We start from the raw sequence: 15855 nt of genomic DNA on the forward strand, positions 1-15855 counted from the left end.
TACGGCCTATTAAGGATATTTCCTGCTTGTGCCAGGAGTCTAGGTCTTTTTCCAGGGCTTTCATCAGGGGGGGGGAGTTTATCCGGTAGATGTCTCCTGGATTAGCGGGGATCTGCACCCCGACAAGCATATCCTTTTATCTTTTTTAAACATTGGTACTTTATGGGCTTTTCTTCCTCCCTGCTACCTATCCAGAGTGCTTGCATCTTTACATTCTACATTTCTCTGTCTTCGTTTACAGGGGGTCTTTTTTATAGAGTTTTTACAAGGTAGTTGTACACTGATGTGTTTAATTTAAAGATATATTTGTATAGAACCTTGATTTGACATGTCTTTATTTTAGAATGTTGTACAATCGCTGCTTGGTTTGCTACTGGAACACATTGACACAGTGTCTGAGAGTATAGCCTTCCCTCGGCTCAGATTACCAAAAGAGGTGAAGGTTTGAAGGCACCTGTTTCATCTTACTGATTGGGATCCCTGCTGGTTTAATAGTTGTGTGAGACTGAGTAGGCGGTTTAGCAATTACTAATCCTTGTAGCCATTTTGTCACAAGGCTTAGTAGGTCTTATATGATGTTAATAATCCAGATTTCCAAACGGATACATTAAGTTGTTGATGAGAATATTTAAAGTGGAAATGTAGGATTGTTGACTATTTGCATTTTTTAAAAGTTGAAACTTGATCAGATAATCAGAATTTTCTGATTTATCTGTGGGGACAAAAACAACCAAGATCCTAGTTGAATTTTGCAACTAAGACACCTTTTCCTCATCTGTAACCAACACAGAATTATATCCTGGTTTCCTAGCAGTGCGTCTTGCCATAGGGGCTGCCAATCCTTGTTTCATCTGGGTTATTTGCTTGGAGACATTGGGGTTAATTACAAGGTGGGCGTTAAGGGATTACCGGCACCGGTAAGGAGACCGGTTCCGGTAATCCCCTACCGCCCAATTCCGAGGTCGCTTAGCGGGAACCGTAAGGGACGTGTGGTCGGACCACACGTCCTTTACGGGTCCCGCTAAGGGACCAGGGCGTTACTAACGGGCTTGCTACTCACGAGCCCGTTATTAGCGCCCTTCCCATACCCATTGAGCCCTATGGGGGCTCAAATGGGAATGGGGAATGGTTTATTCAATGGGGATTTACCAGTCCCTCCAGGGTCGGAATGGACCGGTAAATCCTCATTGAACAACACCAGTGCCGGACCCGTTATTGGAGGCAACCATGGCGCAAATAGCGCCATGGCTACCTCCAATCTCGGAATGAGGCCCATTCATGTGGGGCCTCAGAGTGCATCTTCTTACTATAATGCACTGTTCTGAGTGAAGATACCAGTGAGGAGTCTTGCTGTTTCTCATTGCTGACAAGGCATGTTGCCATTTCTCCAATAGTTCTTCCCAGCACTTTCAGTGTTCAATCAGCATTTAGGGACCCGGTTGTTCTGGCACCAGGTTCTAGCTGAGTATACCCCACAGCAGACTATCTCCATACATGAGCTAGCACTAATCGAACTCCTTCATCATTGTCCAATTTGTCACCAGGCGCATCGGGATTGTTTGTGTAATCTGCCATGCTCCCTTCTGCTGAGGTCATAATTACCACATGTTTCGTTCATACACACCACACATGGTTAACCTAGCATGGTTTCAAGCATGCCATTTGCATTTCCAAACAATGAACTAATTCTTTCCATAAGCATTGTCCCTGACGTCCATCCTGTGGTGCATATTTAGTCGTCCTAGATTATGTGATAGGCCGTTGGCATCCCTCCCCCATTTGCATTCATCATCATTACTTTCCCTGTATGATTTTCGTGACCCTCTTAGTAACATCGATCTCTGCTTTCTCTGTGGTGAAATGCCATAGTGCCCTCATATCTGGGATTTGTGGTGCGAAAGGGAAGGTGATGCAGGTTGTCCACTGCAAGACAAGAGGTGTTGTGTTAAGCAAGAAGCAGCAATAATAAACAACTTTCCTCTTAAGGATCCCTCAGGAAGCTTGCTATACAGCTATTTAAATAAATCACACCCGTTTCATAAAGCAAAACTCCCATGCAACCTATAGATTTGATTTTTGATTTGATTTTTTATATTTGTAACGTGCACATGACGAACTGAATCGTATTTCGGCGCAGATAACAACATCAAAAGTAGAAGATTTAACTCAAGACAGGGCCCCCCAAAAAAAACACGGCTATCTACCTGAAGAGAAATGTTTTCAATGCTCGGCGAAATTGCAGAAGAGAGCTCATGGTCCTAAATTGCAAAGGTAGAGAGTTCCACAGCTTAGGACCAAAGACAGAAAATCTTCTGTCACCTCGAGAGGTATAGGTTGAATGGGGAGTGATAAGAAGATGACTGTCACTAGAGCATAGTTGTCTTACTGGATGATATGGCTGAATTAGCTCTCTCAGATACAGAGGGGCAATGCCATTTATGCATTTGAAGATAATGCAGGCTGTCTTGAATTTGATGTGGTCAGCAATTGAGAGCCAGTGTAGCTCTCAACGATATGCTGATACATGGGTGAATTTACCTAATTTAAATATCAGTCTGATGGCCGCATTCTGGGCTCTCTGAAGTCGCTGGAGTTGTTTGGAAGGGATGCCCATCAATTGGCTGTTACAGTAGTCGAGGTGGGCACTAGTTAGCGCCCCTACCACAGCGGCGTGAGCCTCTTTGAGAATGTAAGGTAGTGCTTGACGTAGCATTCTCAGAACGAAATAGACTGCTTTAGTCTTTGCTTCCACCTGTGTTTCACTACCCAAATCTTCTTGCCACATACATCCCAGATTTTTAATTTTTGAAACAAACAGAGAGCTCGGTCTCTGGCCATGGAACATAGATGGATTCTCTAGGATATCCATCATGATATCAATATCGGACAATACTGTTTACATGACATTTGGACACCCCATCATGTTCCCCATATTTCACCAAACAACATTTATTTGTGGGTTTGTGGCTTGGCAAAGTGTTGTTCCTTATACAATTTCACACTGCTTCACCAATCTGCACAAAATTTTGTATAGTTACCTGTTAGAACCGTTCGGACATTACTGGCTACATAACATTTGGACACCCCACGCCTTACCCCAGATTTTAGCACCTTTCACACATGAGACGGTTGCCTGAAATCCGTAAAACATCAATGTGGTCGTAGAAGAAATAGTCCTCAACCCTAATATGCATGGTTTCTGGGAAAATTGCAACACAACAAACTGCACCAAGCCAGGGTGAGGCAACAGGTGGGGAGAGAGCACAGCAGCACACCAACTTTCGTCAGCCAGCCACATATGCCCATTCTCAGTAAAGTCTTCAGAGTGCAAAGCACATCAAGCGATAAGCAAATTGGAAGAACCACCTACAGGATCATTGATTTTCAACAATTTATGAGAATGTTGTCATGTCTGTCCACCGAACCCGTTCAGAGAACGGGTACTTTTTGCTAGTCCATAATAAACAAGGGTAGAAGCATAGGTCCAAAAGGTTGTAATCAGCCACTGTTAAATAGTAGATTGGCACCAAAGGAAAGGGTAAAAGTCTCAACACTTCTAGAACTAGAATGCACAGATGAGGGAAGATTGGTAACTTTTGAAAGGCTTATGGGAATAGTTGCAAAATCATTAGGGCTAAGCTATAATGCCAAAAGAGACATTAGACCACAAGGTTCTTGGCTGAATGCTGCACGTAAGCTTTTAAACAAATAACTTTTGGTAGTCTGAAAAAGAGCACCAGTCAATGGTTGCGGTAAGAAGAAGTAAAGGAAAATACAAGATGGCTTTGATGGCAAGGAAAGAGTTACTCCAGACAGGTTGGAGGTTCATGTAGTGGCAGAAACACTCAAAACGGTTCTGGAAATGAGTTGCTAAAAATGTTGCAGGCAGCTCTGCCACTAATGTCCCCATATACATTTCCCCCCGAAAAGCTGGGAAATGTTACCTTACTTTATGCAAAGAACCTAGAAGGGAATTGTAAAGTGGCCATGGTACCCATCACTGATTGTAGTGATGTATTTTCAGTGGACAGCACTAGCCTTAGGAGCATTACCTATGCTTCGATCCAGAAGGGAGCAGCTGCCATTCAGGCAATGGCTGGCAATAAGAGTTCGGCACCAAATGGGGTCACTGCTGATATATTTACAAATCATTCAGAACTCTAGGCGTTGATTTTGTCCAATGTATGTTACCTGTGAGATTCAACGCTCAGTGGAGAAAAGTAATTAATTTATTGACTAGAAAAGTACACAATATAAAATGAGAGTAAGTTAATGAGATGTCAAGAGAGAGCCCCTGTGGCCGTGGCTCTCATCCGCTGCTCCTCTCTCCAACAGCCGACACGCGTTGTTTACATTCCAATGAGGCCTCGTAAACAACGCGTGTCAGTCATTGCCGGCGCGTGTCAGCATCTCATGATGCCATGAGATGCTGATACTACACATCCTCCCTTCTTCACACTGAAGACCATAACTCAGACGCACTCTTCTTAGTTACATAGATAATCCGCCAAACGTTGAGGTCTGCAATATGATCTCCCGCACCTTGAATGGCAAACGCCGTCTGAGTTTTCACCAGGCAAGGAAACATCAGAACTACATCTTTTTACATTTTGTCCATTCTGGTCTCTCACACCCAAATCTTTGTTTGACTCTCCAGTCGAGACACCAACCACACAACGAACCACATACACACTTTCCATGTTCCATACACGTCCTTCGTCAACCCTAACAGCGTGTTCAAACACTTCTACTACCACAATAGGTTTGGACCACCTGCAGGGGCCATCCCTAAGAGCAGGTAGGCACATTCTTCTGCCTCTCCCTCGCTGTGTTCATCACCAATGTAATTTGCCGTTGTTTTCTTTACTTTACAAAACTTAGATGGGTGTCCTCTTCCTTTGCAGATGATTTTTAAAGCAGGGCATTCTGGGTCGTACGCCCAATGACCCACATTGTCACATCTGTAACATCTGCTGGGACTGTTCCTACGTCCACGGAAAGGTGCTCTACCTCTCGTGTCATCATTTCTGTGACCCAGTTTTTGCCCCTTCTCGTGATACTTCCTCACCACTGGCGTAACGGGAGCCCCTGCAGGCCCAGCGGTGCGGGCGGCCCACCATCACATGTCCTGGGAGGGGGCCCCACTTGGAGAAACAAAAAGAAACATTTTATTTTTCAACCAAATAAAACGATTTTTTTCTTTTTGATTTCACTTTGCATTCATAAAGAAATTATTTCTGCAACAGAAATAATGTCTTTATGAAGGCAGAGTGACTGCAAAAAGAAACATTCTTTTTGAAGTCCGAGGCATCCCCCAACCCCTTGCAATGGAAGACCCTAGGCTCGAGGCCTCCATGTCATGGGGTGGGGAAGCCCTATGATTTCAAAAAGAAACAGTTGGCCTCATTATGAGTTTGCCGGTCCGGAAACAACAGTACCGGTAAGCTTGCCAGTAGTGTTATTTCCGGACCTTCAAACTACGAGTTCTGCGAGTGGGTGCCTTTCAGCCCGCCAGGTCTGACCTGGTGGTCGGAACGGCACCGGCGTGCAGAACTCAGTGGATGCACCGGCACCATTCCTGAATAGTGCTGGTGCATCCGGCCTCCCAATTCCCATTGAGTCCAATGGGACTCAAATGTGAATGGGGAGTAATATTTTCCGAAGCCCGCAAATGAACAATTACCGGGTCTGCCGGGGCTGTAATGCACCTGTAATTGCCCATTCCTGGGCACCGGAAAATTCCTGACTCCGGCGGCAGCCATGCGGGTATTTACCGGCACGGCTACTGCTAGGGTCATAATGACCCCCAGTATCTTTTTGAAGTCACTCTGCATTCATAAAGAAATTATTTCCATTATGGTTCATTCCTTAAAGGAAATCATTACTTTATGACGTCAACGTGACTTCAAAAAAAAAAAATTCGTTTTGAAGTAATAGGGCTCCCCTTAACTCCATGACGGGAGTGTGTGTGAGTGTATGGTGAAAGGGTGCACACTTAAATGTGCGGGTAGCTGCCTGGGTGTGCCTGCATGGTGAGATGGTGCACATTTTAACGTATAGGTGGCTGTCTGTGTGAGTGTATGTTGAAAGGGTGCACACTTAACTGTATGGGTGGGTGTCTGGGTGTGCCTGTATGGTGAAAGAGTGCACTTAAATGTATGGATGGCGAGAATAGAGTGGTCTCCTGTTCCCTCTCTACCCTTCCAATCACTCCCCTGGCATGCAACTACTAAACCCACATCACGATTTCAATTGGCTAAAAAATGTGGCATTTGAATGCAGGTACTAACAGTGAAATGCTTTATGTTAGTAACCACTAATATCTTGTGTCATGATTTGAATATATCTTCTAGTCCCTGGTCGGATCACTCATTTATTCACTTCGCCATAATAGTGTCATACCATGCGAAACTTAAAAACCTTTCCAATGGGTATGTGCTGTCACGCAACCGTAAACTTCTTACAGCGGGCATTGCACCATTAGTAGCTCTTAACTCGAACTTTTTGCCGCATACCACACTATTGTCCATGTCAACAAATCTTGCTTCTAACATGGCTAATATCTCCGAAACTCTCGCGCTCAAGGCATATTACCTATGGAAATCCGCGCCGTCACCAAATGTGTTACTATTTTACAAGAACCTAGTAAAAGCATACAAATCAGCAATCCTACAGGCAAAACAAAATTTTCATAACCTAAGAATAGACAAAGCAGCCTCAAAAATGAAGGACATTTTAAAATATTTAAAAGATCAAGAGTCAGTTCCATTACCAGCAGACCAATTAGAAACTAGTGATGGTGCCTGGTGCCAGAAAATTCAGGACGGTATGCATAATAAACTTTTAGGAATCATCACGGTATGCAAGAAAGAAAGAAGACCTTCCCAGTAAATCCCCTTGTGGCTGCTCGGACCCCTCCTAAACGTCAACCAACGTGAAGTGCGTAGGAAGTGCCCTGGCTGTTTGGCTGCTCATGCTGCTTTTCGTTTACCTGACTCTTCCGGTGCCTGCCGTGGTCCGCACTGTATGCGCAAGAAGAAGGTGTTTCCCTCCAACATAAGCGAAACGTGGAAACTAAGACAATAGTCACTTTCCATTCATTTGCTCGCACTGGACTTTGTGCATTAGCAGTACTTCTTCCCGTGCTAATACGACCCCTTCTTTTGTTTCTAGCCTCCTTCGAGTGTTTCCCATGACCCCGCCCACCTGAGCCCAGCAGCCTCTATAACAGCCTACGGCACGTGAAGTGCATACGAAGTGCCCTGGCTGTTTGGCTGTTAGGCGAAGAGGCGATGAGCACGGGTTTGTTGGAATTCTTTGTTAACTCTACCATTCATGCACTCACGCTTCTAGCGTTACTTTGTATTGCTATATATACGTTGTCATTGTAATGCTTGGTACAAATAGTACTATTCTTTACTGTATCCAGACAGAACTGTGGACTTATATCTCTGAGCTATACTTCCTGTTCTAAAGCCTGAAACGCCGGCCCTGGTCCATCCTAGAGAAGGGCTTTGACGTCTGTACGGCTGGGCGGTGTGACTCCAGTGGAGTAATTTCTTCTGTTTGAACTTGTTTTGCAAATTAAATAGGTCCGATAGTATTGCTCAGTGCAACTTGGGAATATTAATTCCTCTTCATTTAAAGGCACCCAATAATACAGCATTAACAAATAGCAAGTCTTACACGTGGCAAAAGTTTGACTTGCTCTTGTATATTTATCAAAAAAGAATGGTGGGCAGTTAGCGCAGTGGCAAGAGCCTGATAGCCTCCGACCAGCACGTAGGGCTAAATACAACGGCCCAAATGCAACTGCACGAATCGTGCAGAGTTCATCGGCTCTTCCTTACACGTCTGTGTGTATGGTGAACGTGCAATGGATGAAAATACAGTCCCTTATAGCCAACAATCATTGGCAATTGAACCAACTGACTTAGGGGCTTCACACTATCAAGCTGCAATAAGGAAACCAAAATTGCAGTCATCATTTGATAAAAATTATACATCCCTCCCTATTCCTGAATTTAATGATTTGCCTGAGGGGGGAGGAGGGGTTACACAACAAGTTCCTACAACTGAAACGCAAATGCTTGATGGTATGAATGATGTCTCTATTTTGGCCCCTACATTAATAAATGAATGGGAGAAACGATGTAGAATTTCTTTTGCTCCCTCCTCTCCTGTTGTCTACTTGCCTTCTGAGGTGGAGAGAATTTCCTTACACAATCTACAACAGGTCACTTTTTCTGACCCAGGGTTGGGTCATGACATACACCAAGAGAAAAGGCAGATGCGGCCCTCAACAAGCTCACCTACGCACTCGAATGGGGGGGGGGCCTTGCAAAAAGTCGAGATACTGAATCCTCAGACTTTGAAATAACTGATCAAGATGCAAAAGGAATGAATAATAAAACAGTTGAACTGTCTATAGAAAATATGCATTTCCCATCTCTTGGGGGTGAGGCAAGCATGAAATTTCCTGTAGTGGCTTCACTACTGAACTTATTAGACAAAGGCCACCAGGGACGTCATTTCACCAAAATGCCAGGGGTAGCGGAAGTAACATCTCATGACCCTTGACCCTTGATGACATCACAGGAAGTGATGTCATTTGACCCCATCCCGAAGTAATATCCTGGGTAGCGATGGAACACGACCTTTCACTCATTGACAAAACATTCTACACTCCGAAAAATATTGTTACGATAGCACTATAATGTGCTGTACATTTCATACAAGAATGGATCGCCATATGTATCGTTAAGATCAGTGTGTAGAGTCCCATATACCAAATTACTGTCAATGCAAGCAGACGTCCATGACCAACCGATAATGATGTGTTATTATATAGCAGTTACGCTTGAGCGCTTTATGTAGAAAAAATATACACCCAATATCACCCAACCTGTGTTGGTACATTTATCGACCTCAGAAGGATGAAAGGCTGAGTTGAGGCGTTTAAGAACAGACTAAAACAGTGACTCACCCCCTGAAGTGTGCCTGAAATAAACTCTTAATGAGTCTAGCAATTATTGTATAGAATTCCAGAAAGACACTTTATTTGGTATTCCTATTCTTTATTATTTAGAGTCAGTGCTGAAAGTGTTAGACTTGTGGCACTCCTGTTATTATTTTTCTTGTTTTTTTTAAGGGGCCTGAACAAGAAATCCAGCCACTCCAGAAGTAAAGAGCCACATGGTGCTGGCCACAGCCCAGGAGATTGCATTACAAAAAAAATCCTTAAAAACATTTTTTTTTTAGAGGTCGTAAAGGAGACCACAGAGGTCGCAAGGGAGACCTCAGAGGTCGCAGTTGCGACCTCTGGCGACCCCTAAATGACGTCCCTGAAGGCCACAAATTAACCCATATGCATTTAAATGCTATAAAGGATATGATTATAGGAATGTCAGAGAAAATATATAAGCTTGAGGGTTTTATGTTGGCGTATATTACAGGCCAATCAGAGAAATGGAGCTTGCTTGACACAGGTCTGTTGAAAATGTTAATCCCTGTAAAACCTGAGGGAGCTAATAAGAGCACACAAACAATGGATGATGGAGGAAAATCATCTCCTGATCGCAGATCATATGGAAATGCAGTCAGTGAAGGTGAAAGTGTTCAGTTCCCCCACCTTATCCCCAGATGAATTCATGCAAATTAGACGATATTCTTCGAGGCCTCACATCCTTGCATCATGTGACACAGATGAGAAGTGAAATGGGAAGTGCTACAGCTGAAACAGAAAAGTCTATGTTGGGTAAATCTGATACATCCCCAAATAGTCCCTCACCACTGGTTAAAATTTTGGTTGTGGGAGCGATCCAAGGTGACTCGTCAGAAAATTACGATAATCAACAAAAACTAGTGCCAAATGGGGAAGAGGGGACGAATATTCCCAACGATAGTACTGAAGTACATGAGGTAGACACTATTTTTTATTCACGTAAAATGAAACGTGCGCATGACAAGGCTATGAAAAAAGAAAAAAAACAATTAAAAAAAACAAGAAAAGGACAGCACTGCAAATCAGACTAGCAAAAAACAAAACAAAAAAAGGGGTAAAAATATGTCTGAAGGTGATCTGATCAAACAACAGGCAAAAAATGTTGGGGATGTGTCTGGTAATGAATTAGTAATTGATCTGACGGAACTCAACGAAGAATCCAAAGCGGTACTCAATCTTGCCTTTTCGAATCAGCAACGAATAGCGAGAAATACAAAATCGAATCAAAAGAGGAATGAAACATGTTGTCCTGATGCCAGAGATTTAGGGGTAGTAGGAACACACAAGCAAGGGCGCCACTCTGCATTCTATCCCATGGTTGAAAACAAACTAACTGGTGTGGCGTCTAGTGCAAACACCAACTTAATAGATGAATCGAAAGTCTCCACACAAATTGGGCAATTGAATGAATGGGCACCCCATATGGATACTCAACCAATAATTGATCAATGTCCCCTATGAAGAAGGTACATGGAGTTAAGGTGGGAAAAGTTGAGGGACCTCGGGAGGAATTGATAAAGTTGTCCCCTGATAGGAAGCAAATATCTGACTCTTACAGAAAAGATTCTCTTTCTGACCAAGGGATTCTAGCATCCCGAAATATCGCAAATGATGACATGTTTATAAATGATAGGGCACATACTCTGAGTAGAGATACCGAATTAGACAAAGTAGACTGCTCGTTCTCAAGGGATACAAGATACTTCCTGGGGTGGCGCAGTGATCCCAAGATAAATGGTCAACAGAGACTAAATCGATCTTTCTTGTTTAATGTGTTTAAAGGTAGCCCGCAGCTGAGGACACTACACTCAAATGACATAGATTGGATAAGACTGACAAATCATAACAATTTACGTATGATATGTGCACCCCAATCCGTTATCATATTAAAACTTCTATGGGACCATAGGCAGGATTTTGAACTACAGGGACTGACATTGGAAATATTTAGGTCTCTTGAGGAGGCGGATCAATTTGTTGATGAACAGTTACAGCACCCTGAGGTGAAGGCATCAATTGATCCGAATATCCAACCGATGCCAATGCAGACTGCTGAGTTTATTAATCAAATTTCAGCCTTAATGGGGGCTGCCTCAAATATTACGTGGTTGGCACCACTGATGACCTTGATATTAGAACTGCAATCCAAAAATAAACAGTCCTAGCCAGAAGGATTGCACTCTGGTATCACGGAACTGTTGTGACATTAAAGATTTTAATGGTTGGTTTACAGAGCCCGATATAGCAAGACAAATTGAAATATATCTTCTGCAGGAAACCATGTGTATGAGAAATGTGGTGTTGGAAGGTTACTCGAGCTATTGTGTGCCTGCGGTGCAGGACTTAGCTGGCCGCCCAGCAGGAGGGTTTGCCACTCTAATTAGTAATGCCCACGAGGCACACATAATTCGAGCTACAAGTGGCCTTCTGATCGTTGAATATAAACCCGATACCAAAATGTCTTATTCTTACATATTGATAAATTCATATTTTAATCCTGCAGAGTCCACTCTGGATATGTTTTTTGACCTAGAGATCCTTGAAGAAACCCTGCTAAACAACCCTGAAAATGTATTTATCATAGGGGGAGATTTTAATTCAGTATGTATTGAGCAAATAGGCGCAGCTTTCGGAAAAGATAGACAATCTAGAACGCAACTGAGGGGATGTAATTGGAATGAGTATCTGAACCACTGGAATATTCAACGAGTAGAATACAAAGATGGCTGGCACTCTGGGACATGGGCCAGAGGAAATGCAACCTCTTATACTGATTATTTTTTTTTATCGCAACAATGTTATTGGGAAAAATTGATAAGGTGGTCATTATGGATACTCCCTTTAGTGACCATGCACCTATTCTCATGACCCTATAACATAAGATGGATCCTCTTTGTATTGACCCCATTTTAACGCTTATAGAAGTGGATCGTATGTACATCTCAATTAGATGGCATCCGAGGACATGCAGAGAGTTGACATATGTGGTACAGAGGGATGTATGGCGAATAAATGGCGTATGTACAACTGGACTAGAGGCAAAACAGAGAGAGGATTAGAACGCTATGATAATAAGTAAACATATTCTTACAATACTAAAGCATTCCGGGCCCGAGACAATATAGAAATATCTACTTTTAATTCACAAATTGCTAATATTAAATGGGAAAGAAATTGTGCTTTGAGAGCTCTTACGCGATTAACTCTTTAGCCCAATGAGTATATAAATATGACATCCAAGATCTGTTTACAATTCAGAAACATGATGAAATCTATTTGCCACAGTTTTAATTTGATGGAAAATCAACGGATGCTTGTATTACTAATTAAGAGAGACACCCGCAATATATGGTCTTTATTAAATGACAAGCACCTAGAACAGTCACAGATGAGGGGAACGTCAATTTCTGCAGAGGTTTGGGAAAGTTTAAATTACCGGTTATCTTCCAGAATTCAATTCAGGAATCCTAGGATTGAGATGTGTTGATAAGATGTCCTTTTCATTGGATGATATTATACAGGAGATTCGGGTGCTTAAACCTTCGAGAGCTCCCGGTCCGGATGGTCTCCTGGCCTGTATTCTAAAGGATGACCATAGATTTTGGGCTGCAATCCTATATACAAAATTTGCAAATATTTTATCAACAAATATGATATCGAAATCATGGCTCAATGCAATAATTATACCCATATATATAAAAAGGGGATTCTAATAACCCAGCCAAATTTCGGCCTATAGCTATAATGGACTCTTCAGCGAAAGTGTTTGCAATCTTATTACTAAAGCACATTCAAGAATATATCCAAGAAAAGGACATCTTTTCAAAATACCAAACAGGTTTTTTGAAAAGAGATGGGGACCTCATTGAATGCTATTATAATAGTGCATATTTCTGCCAAATATAGAATGACCAACATTGGCCCGATCTATGTTGCAGCTCTAGACTTAACTAGTGCTTTTGATTCTATAATTAGAGAAGTGCTATGGATGAAAATGTTAAACCTTGGGTTCCCTGGAAAAGTGGTGCAGTTGCTTGCGCGGCTGCACTCTGACACTACCTTTCAAGTAAGAATCATTAAAGCAGGTGCATTTACTTCTCCAATTTGCACCATGACAGGGGTCAAACAGGGTTGCAATCTTGCAGCAACCTTATTCAATCTATATCTTTGTGATATGGATTAAATATGGGACAGGACCAAGATCTACCCTGCCAAATTAGCTGGTTTAAAGATTCATTGGTTATGTTTTGCGGACAATAGCATCCTCTTTAGGGGTTACAAAGTAAACTAAATGTATTCTTCGAATATGCGAGGGAACACAACTGGGAACACAACTTGGTGGCCAATTCTATGAAGTCCCAAATTGTTATATTTTACAAAAATAAACGCATAAAATCTTATATCTGGAAGATTGCGGGTGATAAAATAGAGTGTGCCAGCAGCATTCGCTATCTTGGTTATCACCTAGGAGAGGTAGATACTCTGAAATCCTGGGAAATGTGGTTAAAAACAAAAGTAAGATCTTTGTCATCAATGATGAAGGTAATTCTCAGGAAATATTGTAAATTCTCAATGCTTTCTCTTATAGAATGTTATACTCTCAAGGTGGAACCGATATTATTGTATGGGTTGGATATCTGTTTGTTGGACTCTTTACTAAACAGGATTCAGGGTATCCTTTGGAAGAAGACCTTGGGCTTAGCAATGTCAGTTCCTAACTCAATAAAACACCAAGAAATGGGCATACCTTCATTGTCTGTGAGGTGGATATGGTGAAAATTAGCAAGATATGCAAAAATATTGTTACCGCCACGCAACTCACTTTATTCTGATTTAAATATCATTCTGAGGGATGGTTCCCTACCATTCATGGAGAAATTTAAAAACCAGATGGATAAAATCCTAAAAGGCATTGGGCCTTGTTATAAGGCTGGCGCTGACGGAATGAAGGGGGCCGTTACGGGACCGGCCCCCTTTATTTCATCAGGGCCGATTACAAGCTTCCTATCGCGGGACCTGGATTGCACGCCTGGTAAAACCAAGCGTGCTTCCCGGGTCCAGCGAGGGAAGGAAAGAGGTAACAACGGGATACCTGTAATGCAGGCTCAAATGGGAATGGGGAATGGTTCCTGCAAGGAGGAATTACCGGGTCCTCCAATGTTGGAATGACCCGGTTATTCCTCATTGCAGGAACCTGGTAAACAAGCCCGGTTTGGTGGCAGTCATGGAGCTAATAGCTCCATGGCTACCGCCAAACTCGTAATGAGGGCCATTGACTCCTCGTATGAAGAGCTACTGCTGGTTTACCAAATGTTAAGCGTAACTTATACGATTTGGATTGGTTAAATACTCTAGATATTAATAGAACCTATACATTATATGCTGAATATGCATCAATTACAAGAAAGAGGGAGTTGCGCGCACCTTTCTTGACCCTATGTCCTTGTAATAAAATAAGATCTATTTACATGCGTTTTAAGTTGAACCAGTTTAAAACATTGGAACGTACTTCTAACTGGCATAAGAGTCCTGTACATCTGGACACCATGAAATGTCGTTTTTGTCTAAATACTTGTCAACAAGAAATGCTAAAACATCTTGTGGTTTATTGTTCTAGCTTTGAAGAAAAAAGCTCAAAATTACTGGGTATTTATTATCCTCAGGCATCTGAAATTGCTAGATTCTTCTTTTGAGAAAGATGTTTAGTTGGTAATAGCATATCCTTTATAGTCGCTTTATCTCGTCTTCTATTTAGGATTGAACAAACTATTTCAGAAAAAAATTCCCATGTAGCCTAAAAGTCATGTATTGTAACCCTAAGTATAGAGCTTCATATAACTACCTACGTTTACGTCGACATGGCTTATTCATAGTTGAAGTGTTTATTTAGCTGTAACTAAAGTGCCACTGTGAACGGTGCTCCAATGTTTAAGTATAGAGAGTCATATAACTACCTATGTTTTGTCGACATGCTTAAATTGTGGTTGAAGTTTTGATTTAGTTGTAATTAAAGTGTCATTGTAAACGGTGCTCCAATGTCACCTCACCTAGAGAGTAAAACTACATGAAAGATAATTAATCGATTAACACTACCAAGTAACAAAAGCTGTGAACTGATATCTCATAGGTAAATGCTCTTACAAATTCACATGTTGCAATCGTTTAATTGTATCTTGCTAGTATGTCCCTTCATTTTTAAACAAATAGGATCATGATTTTTTATGTCGTTTATGTGAACATGTTGTTTTTCTTTCTGATTTTTCATTAATGTGTTTTGTTGTAAAAGTTGACAATGTATTTATTTATTTTGTACAAACTAAAAACAACTTTTAAATAAAATTAAAAAAGATCTCAACCAACCATGCCCCAATTTAATTTCCACCCTATAACAGAGGAGGCGCTACAAGTAGTCATTGAGAAACTGAAACCGTCCCACTGCAAAGCTGATGACTGTGCCTCAGTGATCATAAATACGTGCCCCCCTCACTTATTAAAGCAATCTGTAAATTCGTTAATGAATCTTTAGATTAAGGGTTAGTATCCGATAACATGAAACAAACCATGGTTACACCCATCATAAAGAAAACAGGATTAGACAGTAATAACCCCTTGAACTATCGCCCAATATCAAACACACCTTTTCTTTTAAAGATTTTAGATAGAGTTGCCTACGGACAAATCTCAGAACATTTTAAATTATCCCCCATCCTGAATGAACACCAGTCAGGCATTAGAAGCGGCTTCAGAACCGAAACCTCACTTCTTGAACTTAAATTGAACCTACTCAAGAGACTGGACAAAGGTTCATTATCTCTGTTAGTCTCCCTGGATCAATCGGCTGCTTTTGATTT

General features: G+C 41.8%; 1 protein-coding gene and 1 long non-coding RNA gene across 6 annotated transcripts in view; one reads left to right on the forward strand and one right to left on the reverse strand.

Annotated features, from left to right (window-relative positions):
• Nucleotides 1-7178, reverse strand: part of LOC138452464 (uncharacterized) — a 431049-nt gene extending 423871 nt beyond the window's left edge. Inside the window, exon 1 of the long non-coding RNA XR_011260204.1 lies at nucleotides 6992-7178. This is a non-coding gene — a long non-coding RNA (uncharacterized lncRNA). The remainder of the gene's footprint in view (nucleotides 1-6991) is intronic.
• LOC138452408 (myelin-associated glycoprotein-like) overlaps nucleotides 1-15855 on the forward strand; it is a 655309-nt gene that overhangs the window by 535532 nt on the left and 103922 nt on the right. The window lies entirely within an intron of this gene.

The sequence above is a fragment of the Ambystoma mexicanum genome, chromosome 1p (assembly GCF_040938575.1).
Source record: "Ambystoma mexicanum isolate Mex_15411 chromosome 1p, UKY_AmexF1_1, whole genome shotgun sequence".
NCBI classification, from domain to species: Eukaryota; Metazoa; Chordata; class Amphibia; order Caudata; family Ambystomatidae; genus Ambystoma; species Ambystoma mexicanum.